We start from the raw sequence: 25,101 nt of genomic DNA, 5'->3' as shown, positions 1-25,101 counted from the left end.
GGGCCTCTTGGGTTGGACATATTTTACTTTAACAAGAGGGGTTATTAATCCTCAGACAAACCAAAGGTATGTCTGAATAAATCCCTTTTGTAATTGAGGCCAAACTTTATTAATTTCAAACATGTCTGAAAATCTTTGGTGTTGGACCGGACGGAAAAGGAAAGAGGGGAAGAAGAGAGAGGGACGTTAGAGAGAGGGGGGGTAGGGGGTGATAATAGGAGGGGAAGGGGGATAAGACCATGAAGCAGCATGAAGCAACAAGTTTACTGGTTGTTAATCATTATGGTAAGGTTTAAATGTAAAAAAAAAAAAAAAAAAGGGCGGAGCCTGTCCACACACACACTCAAATGTTATAAACACACCTGTTAGTTGCAAAAATGTCCACCTGTCGACATGTACACAAAACAGATAGTGTTCACACGCATACTTATGCCTTAAAACCAACTAGTGTGAAATATTTCAGTCATTCAGTCTGTTGAGCTAACACCTGTGCTCAGGTGAGTGTTTATGTTCTTCTAAAATGGATGGTGGAACGTGAAAAGAAGGAGGGAGAGTGCCCAGCCATCCCCACCCCAAGACCCCCACCGCACCAGCAGCGGCAGCCGGAATCCCCCCAACGCCACACAGGAACCGGCAGGGAACAACCGCCGCCCGGGCGACCAAGCCCGCCACCCAGGCCGGGGCCAGCAGGGCCGCCGCAAGGCCCCCAGAGCCAGAGAGCAGGGAGGCACGGAGGGAAAGAGGGCGCCGCCCCAGCCCAACCAGGAGAGCAGCCCCCCCGCCGCGCCGGGAGAACCCAACGCAGGGCCCCACCGGAGAAGGACGCCCACAGCCCCAGACGAGCACCCCACCACCACCCAGGAGTTCCAGGCATCCCCCCGCCCCAACCCCAGGTACGAGCCAGGACCCCCCAAGGGAGACCCACTCCGCACTCCAGGCAGCCATCCGCCCGGCCGACGGTTGGTCCAAGGAGGAGCGAGGCAGGGGCCCGCCGCCCCCGCCCAGGAGGGGGGAACCCCGGGGAAAAAAGAGGGCCCACAAGGGGTGTTGTAAATATGGCCCGACCAGGCTCGGCCACAATTGGAAATTTGGCGGGGCCCAGCACTCAGGAGCAAGGACCAGAACCCACCCCCCAGGGACACGAACACCCCCGGCTCAGATGTAATGTGAACCCCCCCACCGCGCGGAGAGAGCACCGCCGGGCCCAGGAAGCCGGCACCCCGGGGACACAGCCGCCGTTGCAAAGGGGCCCGTACCCCCCACCAGGGAAGAGGCAGGGGACAGATGGTCCTAGGTCCCACCTTCCTTGCAAAATGTGTGTGCGTGTATGTGTGTTTGAGAGAGTGTGTGTGTGCATGTGTGTGTGTTTATGTTGGGATGTATATATTGAGGGGGGAGGGGTGTGTGTACTAAGGGGGGTGCGGTTAAAATTGGCGGGTAGGGCACTAAGGGGACATCTCCTGATTACTCACAGTGACGTCCCCTCACCCTCCCCACCAAGGGGCCCTAAATGTCTAAGGTGCGGTTAAAATTGGCGGGTAGGGTGCTAGGAGGACATCCGCTGCTTGCTGGCAGTGATGTCCAAGCACCCCCCCTACCAAGGGCCCTACATGTCTAAGGTGCAAATAAAACCGAAAGAGGGGGGGCCCACTCCATACGGCAACCACAGGAGGGGGGCCACTGCCTAGTAATCCCCCCCCCCAAGGCTCATCGCAGGCTAAGCCCCCCACCCCTTCACCCTATTATGAGGTTATGTGAGGAAGGGGGTAAATTGGGGACAGATGATAGACTGTCCCCCGGTGGTCAAACAGCCGTCCCCCGCCCCCCCCCCCCCCCCCCCCCCCCCCCAGCAAGGGGGCCAGGCCCACCCAGCCCCGGGGCCCCACCCCCGGAGGCGCAGACACCCCAGGCCCAGCACCACCACCCCCTAGGAAGTAGAATTCTGACTTTATGGTAAACCTTTAATTGGGGGTTCGATGATTAATTGACTTAATCGATAAAACAATTTATATTCAATCCAACCAGATCAATCTGACTGAAGCAAGTTGTTATTTGAATAGATCTCTACAATAAAAACATTGTTTCAAAATAAAATAAATCAATAACTGATAAAGGAAAATACCATTTGGATTGAAACATGATAGATTTATTTTGCTATAACATAAAAACGACCAAGTGACATCACAATGGAAAACACACATGTGATGACAGCAACAAATGATCAAGCCTCATGGCTTGTAATGATTTACAGTCCAACGTGTGGTAATTTTGCAGACATGTGACCATACGGATTTGCCGTTAATTCTTGTTTTCCTACTTGTCTGTATTGTAAATCTGGAAAATTTCACCTTTCACATTGGTTAAATTTTTGGCTAAAAAAATCCTGTATTGATTTTAGGTCAGTGAATCGGATCAAATTAGATCATTCAAAATGAACCAACATCGACTATGAATTGTATCAGCAACCACAAATTTTGATATGAATTGAATCATTGTTAAACTGAATCCTTACACCCCTACCATTAACAGGTTAAACAAAAGTTAAAATATCAGATAATGGCACAATATTGATCAAAATCTGTTTGAAATTACTGTCATTGGATGTTTACAAAATGTTCAAATTGTACTACTAATGGCCGACATACCATCATCAATCCCACTTACTAAGCAGACGAGGATAAAGTATTTTGTGTCTTGGCTGTTTGTATTTCAGTCTGGCAGACAGGGTAAGGTTAACACACATGAGCACCTGGCTCTCACTGCCATTGCCAAAAAAGCAGCACCTTCATGACTCAGTAATACCACACTGCCAAGCAAAGGAAGAGCTTGTGTTTGTGCTGTGCTCAATCCACATTAGCAAACAGAAGAGCAGAGTCAGAGAAATGGAGAACCCAGATTAAAATACATGAGTGTAAGACAAGAAAAGGAGCCAAGAAGCACAGAGCTGTGGGGAGAGGGATACAGACAGACACAGAGGAAAGCTTAGCAGGTGGGGGCCGTGAAAAGCTTTTGTTCTCTGAACACGGAGGGTTAGCGAGGCAGCACTTGGCAGGTGGTTCAAAGCAACAAACTCCAAATCAATCTTTTACGGCTTGTCCGAGCCGACCCATTGAGACACTCGCACGTGGACACAGAAAAGGGCACACACATACAATTGAGACACATTCTGCTGTCTGCGACCTACGCTTCTGGAGAAAAAATAAACATTTGCAGGATACATGCCTAAAGATGGGAAGCATCTGGCTTGTTACATACACTGTGCTGGTGTGACTGTGTTTGTGAAAGTGTGTGTGACCGGCACTGTGTTTCTTTAATGAGCTCGGTTTACACACTTCGTTAATTGGCAGGCACAGCAGAGGACAGTCTTTGACCAGTCCACACACACACGTGTGCGCACACAAACAGAGACACACACACACACACATCTCCATTTCATTGTGCTTATTTATTCATGCATTAGTTAGTTTCTTCCACTAGATTCACATGCAGGCCGCTGTGGTAATTGCCACTATATTCTCTGCATTGATTTGCATTGTTGACTGTAACCCATCTGCATTGGGTTTATAAGCTCACACAGATGTGCACACATGCACGCACCCACCTATACACAAACACATACATCCACAGACACAAACACGCACAAACACACATATGTCTTCATGCACCTATGGTCACAGGCTTGATCCAAGCAATTTTTCTTTTGTTTTTGCAGAAAAAAGTGATCAAAAATTGTATTCTCAGTCAATTTAGCTATTGGTTCATCTATTTAACTGCTCCACTCTAACATGTATTATTTTGTCTTACAAAGAGACAGATGAGGAAGCAAGAAGTGTAGGCGCTCTAATTAAAGTAAGGTGGAGGGGTGTATAATTTTCTCAGCACATCCCCATCACACTCCCAACAGAAAATAGCATCTATTCCTTAATCCCAGGTAGTGCTCGTCTTGCTTGGAGCTCATGGCTTGTTTTAAATGAGCAACAGGAGTTATACTGGATAAATTGTGCACTGGTTGCACAACAAATAGAGGGCAGGCAAACTCAGTCTGCATAATTTTTCTTTTAGAGCCTGATGTATTTGTCCATTTGACTGAACTCTGTGTGTGTGTGCGTGCAAATGGCATGCCAAACATGATTACAGATCGGAATGGTGAATGCATGTGTGTGTGCCCACATATTCTACCCTTTATGTAAGTGTGTCTCTGTGGATACGTGGAGGCTGGACAGAAGGTCTGCAGGGAGAGATAACTGCTCAAATCTGTCTTCTCCTTCTCACTTACACCCTTCTGCTCAGGCTCTAAAAGCTTACCCCTAGGCTTACCCTGCTCACACACACAACACACACCCACATGTATACATCTACACCAGCTTCAATTCAACGCCATCCCCGATTCCCATTAAAGTCCTGACAAACCTCGCAAGTCAAAACCATTTATGGTCAGTCTGAGAGGTTCCTAATGCATTTGCAAAGTTCAGTTCAGCCAAGGTAGGTCTCTGTTAAGAAAGATGTAGATAGAGATTTCCAGATGCATGCACTCCAAATATGTGCACAAATATACTTATTTGAACTCGAAATTTACAGAAAATTTGGGCCCAAGTTAGAAAAAAAATGTAAAGACTTTGAGTTTTCAGCAAGGAATAAAATAAAAGTCATACAATTAAGAGGTTATGTATTGTGTGGGTGATTTCTAGTAAACTAAACTCAAAGAAAAATCCAACAGCAACTTCAAATGTCTAATAGTCTTGTTTGTAATTCATTGCTTTGGCTGTACATTTTCAAGTTTTTTCTTTGCAGTTGTATAGTGTCCTCTGCTATCTTTCCTAATAAAACAAGCCTTCATTAGATGGATATGCCTTAGACCATGGATCACATCAGCAGCATCTCTTTTCCAAGCATTTTTAGGAGTTAAGGTTACCATACTATCTAAAGGAGATTTGTCAGAACTTGTATCTTTGCTTGGGAATTCCTATCGTAAATAAAATATTTTGTTTACCACAGTCCCTGAACCTTTCACAGGTAAAACAGAGGACTTGTCCTTGTCAGGTGGGAACTAAGACACTTGGATACAAAGACGGTTACAGTGACCGCTGCTGTAGTGAGGCTGCACATCACTCCTGCACCACCATGGACAGCTCCATCAGAGAGCACTGCCTCACTGGTCAGAACCATGGACATCTCCTAAAGTGGCGTTCAATGACACGAGTCAGGGAATACCGATGAGCATTCGGAGGGCCTTTAGGGACGTCATTAGAGAAGTCGTGGGCATCCAGGTTGTGCAGAAAATTTCCACTTCAAAGCACACTATAATAAAGAATATCTTCAGCTCAGTGTGACACCACTGCCTCCAGTACACAGCAGAGGGGTGGGGGGTAACAATTTTGCCTGATATATCAATTTATCCATTCAGAGACAGATTAATTACATCCCAACAGAATTAAAACCTCTGAAGGATACCGAGCAGCTATTTTACAACAGCTTTGTTGTGAGAAGATTTTAATTAATAAACACTTCGTTTTCATTGTCAACAATGAACTCAAAACGCATCTGTTTAAAATGGCCCACTCATTATAACTCTTTTCTTACTGTAGCTGTTTCAATAGGATGTATTTTATTCCTTAATCTTGATGTTATCTGTTTAGTGCCGTTCTGTGACTCAATAATTATTAATATGACTCATTCCAGTTAATAAGTGCTGGGAATTTAAAGTAAGGATAGGGTGTGTAGTGTTTACCAGGAAACCTTTAAATTTCAGATAAAACATTTTTCAAACAACTTAAAAGTAACTTTTCAGATTAGAATAAACTCACTTCACCAAGCACAGGTCCGAGGTAGACCCCTAGATGACCTTGTCCTGGGGAGAGAACCTGGAGCCCTAATGCGTTTGTACTCATGAGGTTCTTAGGAATCACTTTTAGACTGGCTTTTCCCTCATGGGCATTGAGCTCCTAGAGTCATTCACACTCCTCCACTTTGACAAGCTGATGATTTATAGCAAGTGCACATAAACTACGTCTCTCATAGGTATTATTGGTGGATTTTCCACAACTTTCCTATGTGTAGTTTAGCTTTTTGAGAACAGTTAAATTGTGCCAGTTAAGAAAATGAAGATGTACAAGATGTACCCTACCCCGTAACCTTATCCACAAGACAGTTTATTACAAAAAAGTCAAATAAATGTATTACTGTGTTTGTTTGTTTTTTACTCATTGTAACTAATAGTACACAATATAATCCAGTAGTCTGATTTCTTCAATTGGAAGACACTGTGTCAAATGACAGCAGAAAACATGTAAAGACATATCAAAAAAATAAATAAATAAATAATTGACAATGTTATCTCTTGTGATAAAGTGCCTTTAGGGGATCAGCATCTCAAGTGAAGCCCCTTTTTGTGTCCGCCCTCACTACCACAGCTGCAGTCTTGGAGAGGACACAAGGCTGGCTTAGCCTCATCTTGTAAAGGCAAACAGAATGCTAATAAAGGTTGATTCATTCAAATTGAAAGCGGTCTTTAATTCATGGCTTTAAAATTAGAATCCTTATTTTGCATTCAGAGCCTCTCTCTAACTTTCTGAGGGTGAGTCTTTCTGGCTAAAAGAATGTTGTGGTACAAACAAAGTGATCGACATGCTAATCTCCTTTGATGTGATAGCCTCTAAAATGCACATTTTAAAGATGCCGTCTCTTTCTGTCTGGTGCCCCAGGAGCCTGGTCAGTCCAGGATGCTCTTCAGGTAAAACATCCAAAAACCCATAAGGCAAGGCAAGGCAAGTTTATTTGTATAGCACAATTCGTACACAAAGTAATTCAAGGTGCTTCACAAAACAGAAAAATGCATTAAAATCACAAAACATCATAGAAATAATCAACGTAAAATTTACTTTATAAGAAAAGGAAAAAAATATTGAAAAGTGATTTAAAAATAAAGGAAGGAAAGGAAAGAAAAGTGCAGATAGGACCTTTCAGTCATATACACGGCTAAACAGAAATGTTTTAAGTCTAGATTTGAACATGAACACAGAAGAGGCCTGTCTTACGACTTCAGGGAGGCTGTTCCAGATTTTAGCTGCAGAATATTGAAACGCTGATTCCCCTTGTTTAGTTCTGACTCTGGCCATCAACAGGAGGCCGGCCCCTGAGGTCCTCAGAGTACGAGATGGTTCATATGGCACTAACATGTCAGAGATGTACTTTGGTGCTCGGCCATGGAGAGACTTGTACACAAGCAGAGCTGCTTTGAAGTCTATTCTTTGAGGTACAGGGAGCCAGTGCAGAGACCTGAGCACAGGACTAATGTGATCATACTTCCTGGTTCTGGTCAGGACTCGAGCAGCAGCATTCTGGATGTACTGAAGCTGTTTTACAGCTCGTTTGGACAGGCCGGTGAGCAGGCCGTTACAGTAGTCTAACCTACTGGAGACAAATGCATGAATAAGTATCTCCAGGTCTGGCTTTGACACTATGTTTTTGATTTTGGCAATGTTTTTCAGATGATAAAATGCCGCTGATGTTACTGACTTGATGTGGCTGTTAAAGTTCAGGTCAGAGTCCATGACTACCCCTAGATTTCTGACTTTGAGGGTTTAAGAGACAGAGAATGAAGGTAGCTGCTGACACTTTCTCTTTGTTTCTGTGGGCCAAAAATAATAACTTCGGTTTTGTTTGAGTTTAGCTGGAGAAAGTTGTTCTGCATCCACGCGCTGATCTGTTGGAGGCAGTGGCTGAGTGAATCCACCGGCCCATATTCACCTGTTGTCAGTGACACATAGATCTGAGTATCATCTGCATAGTTGTGATAAGATATGTTATTACTGCGTATTAACTGCCCTAGTGGCAGCATGTAAAGGTTGAACAGAAGGGGTCCCAGGATCGATCCCTGGGGCACACCACAAGTCAATTCAGCATTTCATCAACATTGGCACCAGAGACGTTTTCAGGGTTTATCATTTCTACAAACTGTGCCCTAGTGCTCTCATTTATTTGTCTCCTTTGGACAACTGCAGGGCCAGGCGGTGGTTTGGGAGCAACAGACAGGTCAAAGAATACACAGAAATGATCAGAGAGGGCGACATCAACCACACTGACATTGTAAATATTAACCCCCTTTGTGATGAGCAGGTCCAGAGTGTGCCCTCTGCTGTGGGTGGGGCAACTTACATGCTGAATTAGATCAAAGGTTTCAAGGACAGCATTGAGCTCTTTTGCATTTCTGTCATTGACATTATCAACATGAACATTAAAATCACCTGTAATGACTAGACCATCAAAGTCTGTGCACACAACTGAGAGCATTTCAGTGAAATCATCAATGAAACTTTGGCTGTGCTGAGGAGGTTTGTACATGACTATGCAGAGTAAGGGAGGAGTTTGTTTTAACTCAATCTTAAAGGACACATACTCAAATGATGAAAACACACCAAATGATAGTCTGCAGGTTGCAATATTATCTCTAAACAGTGCAGAAACGCCTCCACCCTTTTTATTTTCTCGTATTTCCGATACATGTTTGTAGTTGGGGGGAGTTGATTCGACTAGAACTATGTTTCCTGTGTTTTTGTCAAGCCATGTTTCAGTTAAAAACATAAAATCAAGATTAAAAGAAGAGATAAGATTATTGATTAAAAATGATTTGTTGCATAAAGATCTGACATTGAGTGCAGCAAGTTTGAGATTACTTTCCTTGGGACTGGTCAAAACCTTCTTGCAAGGGATATCAACTAGATTTCTTTGATTGGACAGTCTAACTGCCCTTTTTTGCATTCTACGTGGTGCAACTACAGGTATAGCACCAGAAGGAAGCTGTTCATCACAGGGCCCCAGTTTGACATAACCTTTCCTAGGACACTGGGGGCCCATTTCATCCTAGCTCTGGGATGTTGCATGTGTGTTTTGTATGACGGAGTGTTAAGACTAACATGAAAGAAAAAACATTAATAGACAAGAATAAAGTCGTAAGAGTATAAAACAATATTAAACATTTTACGAGAACAATATTTTTAAAAAAACTGCCATTTCACAAGGAAAAAGGTATGATTTTTCAAAAATGTAATTGGTTGTCTTAGCCTCCATCCACATTGCATGCCGACTTAATCCATCAATCTACCCTTTATTGTCCAATGCCATAAGACTTTAGTTAATCATCAGTAATGTATGTGCCATAATGCATTTGGACCTCCACAACTATACTGCCGATGGCATAAATGGCGCACCCTCCAAAACTCCACGCCATACGGGTCAAGAATCCTCTTCTAAAGAGGCAGTATCCTGCTAATTCTTTTCAATGTCCTTATACTTTAGACCACATGTGTCAAACTCGAGGCCAGCGGGCCAAATGTGGCCCGCCATGTCATTTTATGTGGCCCGCGAGAGCATGAAAGTTTTTTTATTTCTTAAAATAAAAACTAAAAATTGGTGTGTATTTATTCATATCTGGGGGAATTTGACTTGAAATATCGGATCGGGCAACTATACATTAGGACTTTAACACTGTCCATATAATCTAACCTGACAGAATCCAATTTAAAAGGATTTATGCTAGAGTAAAAAGCAAACATATGTTTTCTATACAACTGTAATTGTCACTTTAAAAAGGTATAATAAATAAATAATGTTTATTTTTTTAACATTAAGGAGTAGTTAAATTTATTTTACTTTACATTTAGTTTCATGTGTAAGTTATCTCTGGCCCTTTGAGGACAGCCACTATGCTGAAGTGACCCTCTGTGAAAATGAGTTTGACACCCTTTCTATAGACCTTAGACTATACGCATGTAATTTTCTAAATACGTGCTGAACGTTTTTCTTGGCTGCACGGACCCTGATGGAGGGTTAAAATTTAGAATGACAGGTTAGGGCTAAGCTGCATTCACACAAAGTTTCATTTTAAATACGAGCGTGCAACAACAGAATCCAGCCTCGGACTCACTTAAATGTGTGCGGGGAATGCTTTAATCTGCCATCTTCTCTTCTCACGCACCTGAAGTTGTGCACGCTGCACAGGGCAAATCAGGGAGCTTGCGGCATGCTCAGAAGCTACTGGGCCATTGTGACACCACAACGGCTCATTGACTTACATTAAGCATCTTTGTGACAGTTTGATTGACAACGGTTTAAAAAGAGATACTCAAAAATGCAAAAATGAAATGCTTTTTGACTACATTTGTTCTATTTCTTAAGAAAAATGCCACACTTACATGTCAAAAACTCAAAAACGTGATTTTCATGATAGGACGACTTTAAGGAATATATCACAGGTATGAATCGTTACCAATTGACGGCTGGCCCATAAGCAGCCAGAAAATATCCTGATACAATGAGGAAGATAATCACGCAAATAATTATCATCTGTATGAATGAATGATGGATGAAACAGGCTTCTTCTGGTAGCAGATGACCTCTCACACTTAACTGATGAAGGAAGAAAAATTGTTAAGCAATATTCCAATATTCTTTAATGAATGTTTTACAGAGCATCATAAATGTTTCACAAGTGTTTTTGATGAGTAATGATCAATGACGGACATTCTTCGGCCGTGAGGGGTGGTGGGTGGTTCTCCATGTTGCGGATTCTGTGGATTTGCAGGTGTCTCTGGTCTCTAACCCCCACAAATACGGGGGGAATACTGTATATATATATATATATATATATATATATATATATATATATATATATATATATATATATATATATATATATATATAATATGAGCGTTTTGTTTTTTCTTTAATGGTGGCCCTAATACTCCTTCATTGTTTTGTCCCTTTGTACACTTAAAAAAATGACACTGACAGCCTTGGAGAGCTATCATGTCAAGTGCATCTAATGATCACATTCCTGCAAAGACAGCAAAAATACACAAAACATCATTAGGTGTACACAAATGGATTTCTTGAGAAATGGGAAGCACTAAAGATTTCAAAAGCCAACAGGAAATGCAAAAAAAAAGCCTGATCTCTGAAGTGTTGTTAGGAGCCTTATTTATATGGAAATCCAGCACACTTTAAAATCTACCCACACATTTTGTGTTTGTGTGAATGCACGCAAAACCCTTTGTCTTTCATGTCTGCATGTCCCCTCAGCTGATGAGAGCTGAGGCTAATGGCAGTGTCATAATATTGGGCATATTAGGCAGGGATTAGTAAGAGAAACCACTTTAAGAATGTGATCCCCTGGGACGGGGTGCCGGATACTGCTTGTATTACTGTCAACGCCGTCTCTCACACACACTGGGAGCCTCGCAGCCTTGCATGCTTTCGCCAATAGCATACGTGGAGAAATACGACACACTGAAGAGCACCACCTATTGTAGCTCATTCTCGTCTTCCTCAGAACCCTGTTGAGAAGCTGCTGTGAAAGGTGTCTGCTGGCAAAAAGTTGAAAAAGAAAATAACAGAGGAGTTCCTAAAGGAATGAATAGGAATGAGGTCTCTGTGAACCAAAAAGAACAAAATTCTCAGTGTGGTTTGTGGTATTTTTGTAAAATGCAGCATTCATGTAAGAGATATCACTTTATTATGGCTAATGTTTTTTTCAATTTTGACATTTTATTGCATTACATCTAAATCTCCACTTGCTTAAATTGAAAATTCCTGCTTCCAGCTTATTACCAGTAAACATAAAAGGCTGTGACTGGAAGTTTGAGTATTTGGGAAGGAAACCACATAGTCAGGTTAAAAAGATGTGAAATGTCAACAAGAAAGGCCCATGCCAAAGATTTCAACTACAAACTAAACAGATCAACATTCATCTTTTTTCACATTTGTGTTTATGAGGCACATGAATAAAAAAGCTTGTGATTTATTGTGAAAGAAACAGATTGTTTCCTCTCAGTTTTGTTTCATTTGATAAACAGATCAGATTAATTGAGGAAATTATTAAATTCTAAAGCCTAAAATCATTAACAGAAAAAAGGAATGATAATAAAGAAGTATTTTTACTCTAAGTGTAAAAGTAACTCACATCAATATTTATTTTTGCCTGAGTACAGTTTAAACATGTCTGACTTTCAGAAGGCTGGAAAAAATAGTGTAATATATTATTACTATTATATTAGTCATTGATAGTCTCATTGATTGATTTCAGAAAAGGGGTGAAAATATTGCAGAGAAATGCATACATGATAAAAGTGGACTAATAGTGCTTTATTTTATTTTTTGGCGGTTGCATCATCTAATATTTAGGGAAGTGTATAGCCAGAGGTGTGATATATATGTTTCCAGCCATTTTTTTTTTCATTTGTCTTTCAATTCATTAATAAAATGTTTTCTGAGGATGCAGAGCTTCAGTCTTCTTGTACTCATACAATACCAACGATCTATGCTGTTAATCATGGGGGCAGAACATTAATCTAGGATTTACTTTTAAAGTCACGTTAATTTCATCTTTGTTACTGAAAATTATTGCTTTACTAGTAGGAACTCAGGTACACAGTCGGAATATTTAATACAGGATAAGCTCATTAAAAGCTAGTCAAGAGTCCCAGAACAAAAGCAGCATACTGGGAATGTAGCCAAGCTAAGAGTTGGATGAGGTGTGTTGTTGCTGAGTAAATACAGAACGGTCCTGTGGGGTCAAAACTTTAGCCACAAACACACACAAACAATGCTTCTGTAACCCTCATCTATCACTACTTGTTGTCTTGTTATTAAAAATGAATTAAAATGGAAATTAATAGAAACATTTAAAAAGAACAAAATGAGCGGTCCTTGTGGAGTCTCTCCTTCCTAATTAATTTCCTAAACTGTCAGGCGAAATCACACATCTAACACAACCAAAACAAAGTCTTATGAAGACAGCATGAAAAACATCTTGGCCATTTCATAAACAAAGTAAAAATAGTTTGTCTCAGAAAGATGTAACTAGTGTGTGCAACCAAAGAACAGTGATGAGCTGAAACACTACAAGAACACAGGAAGACCGCTGTCTCAGAACCAACAGAACCGTAGTTGATCCCATGACCCTGATGTCTTCTTAAGTGTGCCTCAAATATTCGCCTCATTAATCACATCTGCACTGTGTGCCAGCAAAACCATCGTTTCGATGGTCACTCAAAAAGGAGCCGAAGTGTTAATGAATCTTTTTTTACTTTGTTTTCTTCCAAAACAAACTACATCCACAACCTGCAACCATTACTGCTGTGTGTGTTGCAGCTCAAATATGCTATAGTATATAACGCTTAATACTCGATTCATAATTGCATAATTACATATAATTGCATGCACTGTGGGCTTGCCTGACAAACTAATGAGGCTGCTGTAAAATAGCTGGTGGTTCCACTTGTAAGAACATAATCAAAGACTACAAGATAAAAGTGTATAAAAAGATAAACATGAGCAGCCAGCTGAACAGGCCCTGGGCAAAAAGCAGGAAAAAAATACAGCGGAAATTATTAAAAAAAGATAAGACAGAGTGGGTGAGTAAGTTTACCACTCTCATTATATTCCATCAACAGTGACTCAGTTCATCAGTATCCGTAACTTCCCTCAAGGGCCGTTTATATCAACAACACCAACTATAGCAATAAGATGAGCCACACTTCAGTGATGTGCTCTGTAGAGTCACACCAAACTTAAAATGGATTAAGATTAGCTACAACGCGGCTATTTATAGCACTAACAATGAAAACTTAAGGTTTTATGAGGATCTAACAGCTCGTTACACTACTTATCTTCTTCTGAGGTCAAAATTTTGTCATTTTTCCATGTATGTTAACAATGATTTACTGACAATGACAATATTTTTTGGATCATCAATTTTTCTCAACAGCATTGCAGGTAAATTATGTGTTAAGGTTTTATGAGGATCAAGGAAAGGTGCCTGCAGGTAACGCAGTAATTTCAAGGGAATTGTGTTTGTAATATCATCATTTAGAAAATAAATGGTAAGTATAACTTTAATGTAATTTACGATGCAGCTTTTGATCCATGAACAAAACTGGGCCAAAACGCTTATTTTTTATGTAGCCATTCTCCTGAAAGTGATAAATAATAATGATGATTTCATGTACTTTTGTTTATTGTCATATTGGTTTAACATCCATAAATTCCCACATTGACATGGTTCTACTGGTGGGGTGGACTCTCCTATCCAGAGGGAGACGAGATACATTAGGCAGAGTAAAATCTTTCTATCAAGGGTCCTGAAAAAAATGTAATGGAAGTTAAATAAAAATAAAGAAACCAAAGCCTCTGGTTCCTCGTGAATATTCAAGGCTAGTAAAATAGCAGGATACATTCAATTCACAACTATATAATGTTAGCATAATATAAATATTCTTGATGGGGGAGATAAATAAAGAAGGAAAAAAAGCTATCCAAAATCCTTAACAGATCTTATTCTGATTAAAATAAAGGTAAAAGCAGATAGAACTATTAAACTATTTTGGTTGAAGTGCCACTTTCTTAAGCATTAATCAAACAGAGAAGAGAAGAATTGGATGTAAAAAATGTTTATAATTTAGGGAGCTCCACACATATTTCTGTTAAATTAAGCCCCCAAATGTGTTTATTTACACATATTGTGTGTGTTGTTTTATTGTGGATTCAGAAAACCTTTAGTTACTTACCCTAAGAAGAACAGTGACAGTGACTGAAGCTCCTCTATGGCGTAGTTGTTTTGTTCTGTGCGTAAAGGATGCTCAAACCAATACTATTTTATCGCTGATTTACCAACAAAGAGTCCTGATCCTGCAGAATTAAAGCAGAAGCAAAGCCAACACCAAAAGTCCCCCATTACAGCTGCTCTTTGGATAACTTGACACTTATTACATATAGAGGGCAGCTTTAATGGAGTTATCAATGAATGTATATGTTGGCTGATGTATAAATTTATGAAAAATCTTCAACAATCTGCTTAAAATCCAATTAAAACCTCTAGTGATTAACACACAGTTGGGAAAAATATAAACAAAAATAAAGGAGAAAATACACTTTGTTTACTTTTGTTTATTTCTTTTTAAATTGAAAACTACAAATTGCCTCTTTTGAATGCAGAATTATATAGATTGACTTTAAAAAATGAATATGAATAACTTTACATTGGTGCTTCCTCCACTAGTGATTAAGATGTATTTGACATCATGTGACTGCCAGTTGATAGCTCATTAAAATTCTTCAGACAACCACATAGTCATTATATAATAACTTAAGCATTAATAACTCAGTGTTGGGCTATTAACCTTGTAAACAGCGCTTGCAATTGCCTTGTTTGGTACCCAACTGAATTTAACGGCTTCAACGAGCAGCAGAGTGAATGCACAAATGAACCAGGAGACTACGCCTTTACTATAACAGGAAGACGTTCATTTAATGAACAACATAATTTTCACTAAATGAACAGCAATGTGGGGCATTTAAACTGTAGTGCAATTTTGTAGATTAAAAAGGAAGGAGCATTTTGGAAAAGCAGACAAAAATGGCCATTACAAGTGTAAATGAAGGGAAACGTAATGACGGGAATCCTGAGTTACTGATGAGGGTGATGGATGACTTTTAACTCAAAAACATGGCAGTTCATTTCTCACCTCACACACACTTTCAAACTGTACCTCATCACATGAATCACTTGTCTCCTTTAATGCCTTCTACTTTGACTTCCAGTTTGAAGTTTGAAGCACTTGTGAAAAATAAAAGTATGGTAACTAGAGAAGGTAGAACACCCCACAAACGGATCAGTACCTAAAACAAACCAAAAATGCAGAACAGTCGCAATGAACTTTTGTGTTCTGTACTCTTTTATTGGATTTTTGGTTTTAAAGTTTACGATGAAATTGTGTCATGTTTTGGTCAACAGATCAGTTCTACAACTTGCAAGATGTGTTCCAACAGATTTCAGGCTTTTTTGTGTTATTTTGCTGTTGTCTATTTGCTTATGATGTTCTTACAAAAGGCAGTCTGTCAATGGTTTTAAGGCAGACCATAACAGACTGTGACAGTCAGGGAGCTACAAATTTGGATAGGTCACATGACCACACTCTTCATCCATCTTTATACATCCATAAGTGTGTTCCCTTAATTAAAATACTTTCCTCATTTGTCAAAATAAAATCAAATAAACAAACTTGGAAGGGTTAAAATTATTTAGAACTCTTACCAGCACCTAGGTTACATGTAGTCAAGTTTACTTTCTCTGTCATTATTTGCTTTACTAAACCTATCATCTTATCAGGGTGTCAAACAATCTTAAATAGTTTTTACTAACTTTTATAAATTCATCCATTTATTTTCTGAACCTGCTAAATTCCTTTTGCGGTCGTGGGGTTGCTGGGGCCTATCTCAGCTGCTGTTGGTTGAACGTGCCAGTTTAAAATACGCTTACGATTAGCTAAAGTTTTGCTTATCAATATGTAATCAGCAGTTCATCTAAAATAAAAATAAAAATGTTTCTAATTCCTCAGAAATAGTGTGAATTTTTTTTTCCGTTAGTTTCACCTTTGGTCTAAAAGAACCCAATTGACAATTTTTTCTGTTAACTTAATATTACTTATATTTTCTTAGTTTTTAGAATATTAAACTTTAAGAAGCAGCAGATTGTTATAGTTTATAATCCATTAGCTGAACGAAATAAATCTGAACTGTAGATAATTAACTGCATGTCTAAATATAATTTCCTCCTTCACCTGCATCTTCCTGTTCCAGGAGCTGGAGCCTTTCCAAGCCGTCATCAGGCTAGAGGCAGCCCACGCCTTGGATATGTCAGAGGCTCTTCACATGAATTTAACTGGTCTATAATTAATTTTATTTAATCTGACCACTAACTCTGTCAAGTACTGCATTTGCACTGCACACCAGCCTTAATAAGACAGTGACAAGTCAGATTAAAGCATCCCCCTTTCTTCCAATGAACCTCTTCTCCTGGTCTTCACCCCATCCTCACTCTGCAGTTGAGGTAAACAGTGTGGGGCAGAAAGGTGCCACAGTAAACAGTAGTTCTGCAAGTGCTTTTTCCAGGGCTGTGTATGCCTGGGTAATAGAGGCAGTAATGGAGTTTGTTCAGGCTAAGGTAATCCTGGAGCTGCGAGCGCAGCATTTGACGCCCTTTTCTCTCTGCTGTTCCTCAGCAGGCGCAAACGTTGCATCTGTCACTGTTGCCGTTTCGTACAAGCCTTTTCAGAGTAATGCAAAGTCCATATGTTTTTCCTACAAGAATGTGCATTTTCTCGGAAGAATTGGATGTTAAAACAGAGTGTATGTATGTGTGTGTGAAACATGGCAAACGTTGGGTGCAGCGTCTGCTTGTTTGGTGGAAGAAAGGTGTATGCAAAAGAGAGAAAAAGAGTCTAAAAAATAAATAAATGCCTTTGGATGTTGTAGTCCACCGTTGGGAGGCAAGATAAAAACAGGCTGACAGATAAGAAATGAATTTACGAGGCCCAATCTCCCAGAAACAATTTCTTTATGTGACTTACACACATTTAGTGTGGCTACTCGTCCCTGTTGGGCCTCAAAGCACCAGACACAGCTGCTGGAGATGGCTAATGAAATACAGCACAGCCTTTTACAGGACACATGCTTTTTACTTCTTTTCATTTATCCTTCGCGCTTGTCTATTTTTTTCTTATTTTTCTTGCCTCTGTGTTACATTAAAGAGTCTTAGTCTGGTGATGTTGATTCAGATAATGCCCAGCAAATATATTTAGCTGACTAATGTGGAAAGACTGGTTTGTGAGATACAAACTCTATTATTTGTCAGGATACTTTTATTTTTACTTTCTTTTTCTGTCTTTTTTGACATCATCTGTGAACCAGAGAGCCTATTAGTGAGATATGTGGTTGAAGTCAATGATGAGGATACTAAATAGCACAGTGCATGTTAACAGTACAAAATAATGTGACAAAGTGAGATCTGCAAAATAGAAAATTTCTCTTTATGCATCAAATTGACCCATTTCCAAACACCTTTAGGATCTGTGAAGTAAGATGATAGTGTAAGTAGATAGAAATCCTTCAGGCATCAAAAGGTGATTAAAAAGGTGCTAAACCTCCAAACTACTCCTAAAGCATCTAACTATCCAGCCATAGGTGAAGTGACTGCAAATTGTGGAATCAATTTGCTAGTTGGTTAGGGTGTAAAAATTAGTTAAATGTTTAAATCAAAATTTTTTTCTTACACTTTTTTTCTTTTTTTCTTGTTAAGCAAATTGAATTGCATCAACATATGCCTATGTAAACCTTTTATTAGGAGTGTAACGATTAATCACCTTAGTCGATAAATCAGTTTATATTCGATCCAACTAGATCAATCTGCCTGAGGCAAGTTGTTCATCGAATAGATCTATGACATCAAAAAATCGTTCCAAAATGAAATAAATCAATGATATCTCTATTAGAAAATACCATTTGGATTGAGAAACAGTAGGTTTATTTTACTATCAAGAAAAAAAACAAGTGCATCACAACGGACAACACACGTGATGTCATCAACAAAAATGATCAAGCCATCCTTACAGTTCAATGTGTGGAAACATTGAATTTTGTAAAGACGTGACCATCCAGTGTGCTAGAATGTTCTAATAATGTTCCGTTTGTGTTATTTTGATGTGGAAAAACAACATTAATTCTTGTTTACTTGTTTCTTTGTACACATACTTAATTCGCACTTGATTATCATAAATAAAAACAAAGAATCTGGAAAACTTAACCTGCCCCATTCAGTACCCAGGTATTTCTCCCAGAGTCACACTACTTGAATTTTTGGCTAAAAATGTCCTGGATTGATTTTAGGTCAGTGAATCGTATTGAATCGGATGATTCAAAATGAACTAAAATTGACTATAAATTGTATCAGCAATCTTAAATTACAATATTAATCGAATCCTTAGTAAATTGAATTGTTACACCCCTACAGTTGGGTCATACCAAAGAGTCTAAAATTGAACCTACAATCAACACATGATTGCTAATGGAACAATTAATGAAAGTTTGGTTATAGAAAAAAAAAAGCAGATGTTCCGGTCTCTGTTTTTGTCTCTTCTTTCACTCTTTTTTGGAAGACAATAATATTATAAATGGCCTCATATAATGTGGAAGACAATTTCCTTCACTGTCTCTTCATGCATTCTCAGAATGATGACTATTTCAATGAATGTAATTGCAAAGCTGTTAGAAATTGTTTTATATCTTATTTATTTATTTTTTTATAATCTGTTATTCTATAATTGCTGTTTTAAAAATGTACCCAGATTGGAATAAAACTCAGATTGAATTCAAATGACTTTTGTGGCACATCAGTACACCAGAATGAAACTGACATTTGAATGTGTTTGTGATGAATGGAGCTTATGGAGTAAAGCACACTGCAGAAAAAAACACAATCTGTTCACCAATCTGACACTCCAGTCACAACCACATATCAGAGGTATGGTCAGAACTGTGTCCAGGTGTTGGCTGTTAAGCTGAAAGTTGGGATGGAGCTTTCAAGAAAGGGGAGGTCATCTACATCGTTATTATTAAAAGTCCACTAATAAGTATGTTATTTCACACTAACTGTCACACATCTCAATGTGAGCCACCAACCATAACTGTGCTAGAATTTTCCAGTCCACATGAAAATACACAGATAGCCGAGATCAAACACATCATGCTGTGAGCAGCAAACAGGGCATCTGTAGTTGTGCCAGCGTTTTTGAAAAGAATTCCAGACTGCATGGAGTGACCTCAAAGATTTTATTATAGATTTGGATATCAGCATGCTTCTGCATATTTTTGGCGTTTTTGTCAGTTTGTTTCTGCAAAACCCCATGTGACCATCCTCCACAGGAAGTAGGCATGGATGGATGGGTGGATTTTTATGCGAATAAGCTGTAAAAAGAGTGAGAGGCAAACAGACTAAAGAAAATTGCATTGCAAAATGGGCTCAATAAACACCCTACAGGTTCCAGACAGTTCAGAAATATGATTAAAAGTTATTGAAAACCACCCTGCTGTATTGTAATGTGTTTATAAACCTACTTTACAAAATGTGTGTCATCTAAAGTGCTGGCTTTGTGCGAATTCATTCATTTTTCTGAAGCCACTGCCCTCTCTTCTGTGGTTCTGTCTCTCTTTGGAGTCACATAGCGCCCCGGATAGATGTCAGTTGGGTAACAAAAGTGAACTTTTGAGCAGAAAGTGCTGCAAGAGCAAAACTTTAAGGAAACTAAACTTGCAAAGATACAAGTGGGGCAGGAAGCAGCGCAACAGCTTACAGAAAGCAACTACAAGATTCTGGCAAGGAAGAAAAGAAAACTGAGAAGCACTGCTGTGTTCCATTTGCACTTGGAACTCATTTTCCAAGTTGTTTTCCAAGACGGAAGTGACAAACTGAACACTCTCCGATGTGGGGCTTCCAACTCGGACAAACTCAGAGGAGGCTATTAACCAAGACATTACTCCCTGGAGCTCATGCAACAGACACTGGCAGCACATTTTTTTCCAATACTAATGCCAACAGCTTCAAAAGCTACATGAAAAAAAGGAATTAAAAAGTTGCCTTTCTACAATTTTAAGTTAATATTTTTAATCTCATTAAACTAAACAACAAAAAATGCACAATTTGAAAACAAAAACAACTATTTTAGTAAAATTTATTTTAGAGTCCAGTTTAAGTTGGGGACAGACAATTAAAAAAGCTTTGAGAACTCTTCTGATTGGAGACAAACATTCCAAGGATGTCCAGTTACATGCAGGGAGGGTGTTTTCTGGCAAGGAAGGCAGGATCAATCTTTCCTGAACTCAAATTAAGTGGTAACCTTTTTTAGAGAATCAACAAGCTCTGGAAAATACAACATTCATTAGTGTTTTTGTCAGATAACGATGACAAATCTGGAGGCATCAAAAGATTACATTTACAAACCTCTCCAACTGGCTGTTGTTGAATTGCCAAATATACACAAAATAAAATGCAGCTGAAGTAAAGTGCATTAGAAGCTGTTTTGTGAAAGTGCATTTCCAGTGAAGATGGAGGAAATGTTGACAACTCAGTGGAAATGGGAGGCAGCATCACTTCATTCTTTAATTCTAAAGAAGCATACATGAAAAGAAATAACCTAGCAGAGTATCTCAAAGCTGTTGTCATGTTTATTCTAGGAGATTAGATGATGAGTGATACTGATGTGTTCTCTAGTTACAATTAGAGGAAAAAATTGTATTATTTATTATTTTATGGTTCGTATGAAATCAAAGCCTCTGATTTACTTCAAAACGGCCCCATGCATGCACACATTATCTGAAGGAAACTCAACAGTAGACATTAAACATCATATGGCTCAAAAGAGCATTTGCAATTATATACTTAGGCTTTGGAACTTACATAAATCCATACAGGCTTTACGGAATCACTGAATCAAAATACAAATAAAAATCTCCTATTTCCTGCTTCAATTACCTTAAGTCTCAGATGGCCTGGTTTCCTTTTATTCTCTGCATGCCTACCCCTCTTCTGCCTGACACATCTATCTGATTGTGATTAATACAGTGAGCAGAAAAACCAAAATTGTTTATTGAATAAACTTGCGATGCTGCAGCAACATATGATGATTTATATCATTCTATGGCTACATTAAAAATACATTTGAGAACCATTCCTGGAGCTACCAATGAGCAACCACAAATTAGTTTGCTTTAATGTATTCACTATCTCCCCATAAAGCCCAGAAATCCAATCCAAACTCCCTGAGTGCTCCTCTCACTGCACCTCCCCAGCCTCTCTCCTCTCCTGTCAGTCTTGTCTGGCTGTCAGTTCTCTTCCTGCTCATTTTGTTACTCCCTCACTCCGCTTCTTTGCCTTACCTCCTCTGTTCTCCATAGAGGAAGGAGGGAGAATGTTTTTAAAAAAAAAAAGATATTCAGAGCTGAGACGACCTTCTTTGTTTGATATCAAACTGTGTACACAAAGTCTGGGCTCCTCAGACTTAGGCCCCCCAAAATAAAAAAAATAATACTGTTCCAGTGCAGGAAATAGCATCATCCCCAGCATCAGGAGTTTTTTTTTTCTGCTTCTGTTCTAAGATCCTGCTCCAAGATTCTAATGCTGGAGATGGGAGGATTTTCCAACAACATCTGACTGATGTTGGAAACATCCTCCTATCATCAGTATGTGGAGAGGCGGTGCAATTCCAACCTTTTCTATTTAAAAGTGTTTTAACCAGAATATAAGGAACAAAAGTGTCATTATCTTTAAAAAAAAAGAGGAGGGGGGTGCAACCAACGAAACGGGGAAATGAGATTGGAATAACTGAGTGTAAAATGCGCAAAGAGGACACTGTGGAGAGTGCGCGCGGACATTGCAACACCTGAAACACCGCAATCATTTATCTCCGCTTCAAAGGCAAAAAAAAATCACAGCTCTCTCAATAAAATTGCTTCCAGATCAGGCAGCTTATGTCAGCTCTTCCCCATTATCTGATATTCATTCAAATATTATTTTTACCCCTTTCTCACCCAAAGCTGTCAGGATGGAGAGGCTCCGATCTCCAACTAATATGAGCCTAAGAAAAAAAGACATAACTATAAAAGTGCACTCAAAGGAATAGCCGCCCTGTCCCGGGTGTGAGGGGGTGTCAGGTGAGCCGTACCTTACCTGTTGGTGCGGTGCGCTCTTCTGTTAACCCAGCAGGTGAATCTCTTTCCTCATAGCCACTCCGACGGGGACGCACGCATCCCCTCTCCGGCGCAGTCCTCAAAGCGGCTCCGCCGTCCGCTCAGGTTGGACTGGACACTGAAAGTTACACCATACCATCCACCCCTCCGGATCCCGGCAACGGAAAAAGACAGCAGATGACGTGACTTCCCGGTGAAAGCAGCTCCTGAGCAGCAGAGGGTCCGCCTGAAAGTTGCGCTTCTCCCGTCTTCTTCAGCTGAAAGTTGTTAAGCCATGGCGACAGAGGGGGGCACCCACGTCTTTTGTGTTTTTGAATCTTTGCTGTTCTTTCTGTCCCCTCCGGACTGACACGGACAGCTGCCCTGTGACGGGGCAGGAGTGCGGCTCTGCTGGGGAATCACACAGAATGTCGTTGCGATTCTTCTCATCTTGCCCGGAAAACAGAGCGTGATGTTCATTAATGAGGCGGGTTGGCGCCCCTTAGTGGCTTAAGAGGGAATGCCTCCTTCACGTACACTTTCAATTAACGTAAATGATACTGTACAGTAACGTGAAGAAGGCCATATGGGCTGCGCCAGGACGCGTTGGATACATGATATTAGTCATCTGATGACAGTATGCTTGGCTGTATAACTGAAAGAACCACGAATGACACAAACGTGCAGATAGTGCATCAGACCAGCTCTGATGCTGATGCAGATTCGATTGGAAAAAGACAGTTTTGATGTGAAGAAAATAAAACTTGATTGTACATTGGTGGATGTCTTTGTGTTCTTGACTTTATTCACTTTAAATGAATTGCGTGCATTCCCCAGTAGAGTCTACCAGCAGGAATGGAAGGGTGATGGACAGCATGCAGACCAAGCTGACCAGCATCACAATGTGTGGCTTCCTCTGTGTGTGTTTGTGGGTTCCCATGGGTGACAAGAACTGCCCAAAGACGTTTAGTCACAAGAAACCACTCAGTGGACTCTGGTGTGCTGACTTACTTTGAGGGTCAGATAGATGGATAGATAGATAGATAGATAGATAGATAGATAGATAGATAGATAGATAGATAGATAGATAGATAGATAGATAGATAGATAGATAGATAGATAGATAGATAGATAGATAGATAGATAGATAGATAGATAGATAGATAGATAGATAGATAGATAGATAGATAGATAGATAGATAGATAGATAGATAGATAGATAGATAGATAGATAGATAGATAGATAGATAGATAGATAGATAGATAGACCTCTTTAAATTGTGTTTTATGGTGTTTTGTAACATATTCTTGTAGCCTTTTTATGATGATGGAGGACATATGAAGAATATCAACTTTGATGGCATTTCTGAGTATTTCTTTTTTCAAGTGAAAACATTTAATTGGAAAAAGCTTGTAGATGAGACATAAGACCTACACCAGCAAGCCACAAGCTCCCTGCTCCGCTCCATTCCATCCACTTTTAGATGATTAAATCCATTTACGTCTTCCTTTTCTCAGCTGGTATTTGGCTCTAAACTGTACAGCTGGATAGCTCCAATATTACTCGTGATTTTTGTTGCACATCTGTTAGGTTGGAGTTGTGAAGGGCTGTAAGCTAGCGGGGGAGAGCGTAAACAGATGGGTAATGGGAAATGGAGAAATACTTACTCTGCGTTAATGGTGTCGCCTACAACTTAGAGGCAAATTTCTACTCTGCAGAAACCATGTCTTAGAAAACAGCACAGGTTTTTATTTTCATTTTGGCTGAAAAGGGCAAATGACCACTGAGTCTTTCATCTTACTATAGATAAAAAGATGATTGGAACAGGACTTTCAAACAACCTACAACATTCATAACAAAAATATACACAAATACATTGGTAGGAAAAAAAAACTACAGAATTCACAAATTGTATTTTATATTGATTAAAAATGTTCAGCTCTCAAGTTCTCCCTATTGGCTGGGATACCCAAGAGCCTTCTCCTGTTTTACCTGTTAGGAAGTTAAATTGCCCTCATTTATCTGTGTTTTTTGCTTGTTTTTACTGAAGTGAAACTGGTGAGTCGCAGATAAGCTAGATAACCTGGATAACCCAACCGTTTATTTTCAGTGCCGGTCCCTGGCAGCACAGTCAAAGTCAGCATTTGGACTGCGAGATAACACACAGAGACTCACATGCATGCAATGCCCTTTAACTGCTTGGAAACCCTCTAAAATCAACATTGTTCATTTGGGATCTATGGCATTTACCAACATCCACGCACCCACATGTGCGCACACAAACTATACTCAATTACACACCAGTTGGTGGCCCTTCAATGACACAGAAAGGGATTTAACGTGTGCCAATCGGAGACCTCAGTGCATTTCTGTTACAGAATAGATAATCATTTCCCTTAGAGAGAAGCTTTGTGGATCACATGACAGCCTTAGGGAGTCAGGTTTTGAGTGTACACGAGTGGTACATGCTAGCATGCACATAGACAGGCCGTGTGAACGTAATAATAGAGAAGCTCAGAATAGACCAATCAAATTCATTTGTCATACAT

General features: G+C 39.8%; 1 protein-coding gene across 2 annotated transcripts in view; it reads right to left on the bottom strand.

Moving 5' to 3' along the window:
- The window catches only part of LOC101154949 (chemokine-like protein TAFA-2), a 110,106-nt gene extending 87,098 nt beyond the window's left edge, over positions 1-23,008 (bottom strand). Inside the window, exon 1 of one of the 2 annotated variants that reach the window (XM_004070474.5) lies at positions 22,553-23,008. The gene's annotated coding sequence lies outside the window, so the exon portion shown is untranslated. Of the gene's footprint in view, positions 1-22,547 lie in introns of both variants that reach the window. The other variant, XM_011477122.4, reaches the window with a different exon arrangement.
- Between the last annotated feature and the right edge of the window lie 2,093 nt (positions 23,009-25,101).

Source organism: Oryzias latipes, chromosome 7, assembly GCF_053564925.1.
Source record: "Oryzias latipes strain Hd-rR chromosome 7, Olatipes_Hd-rR_3.1".
NCBI classification, from domain to species: Eukaryota; Metazoa; Chordata; class Actinopteri; order Beloniformes; family Adrianichthyidae; genus Oryzias; species Oryzias latipes.
This window is presented reverse-complemented; position numbering and strand designations above follow the sequence as displayed.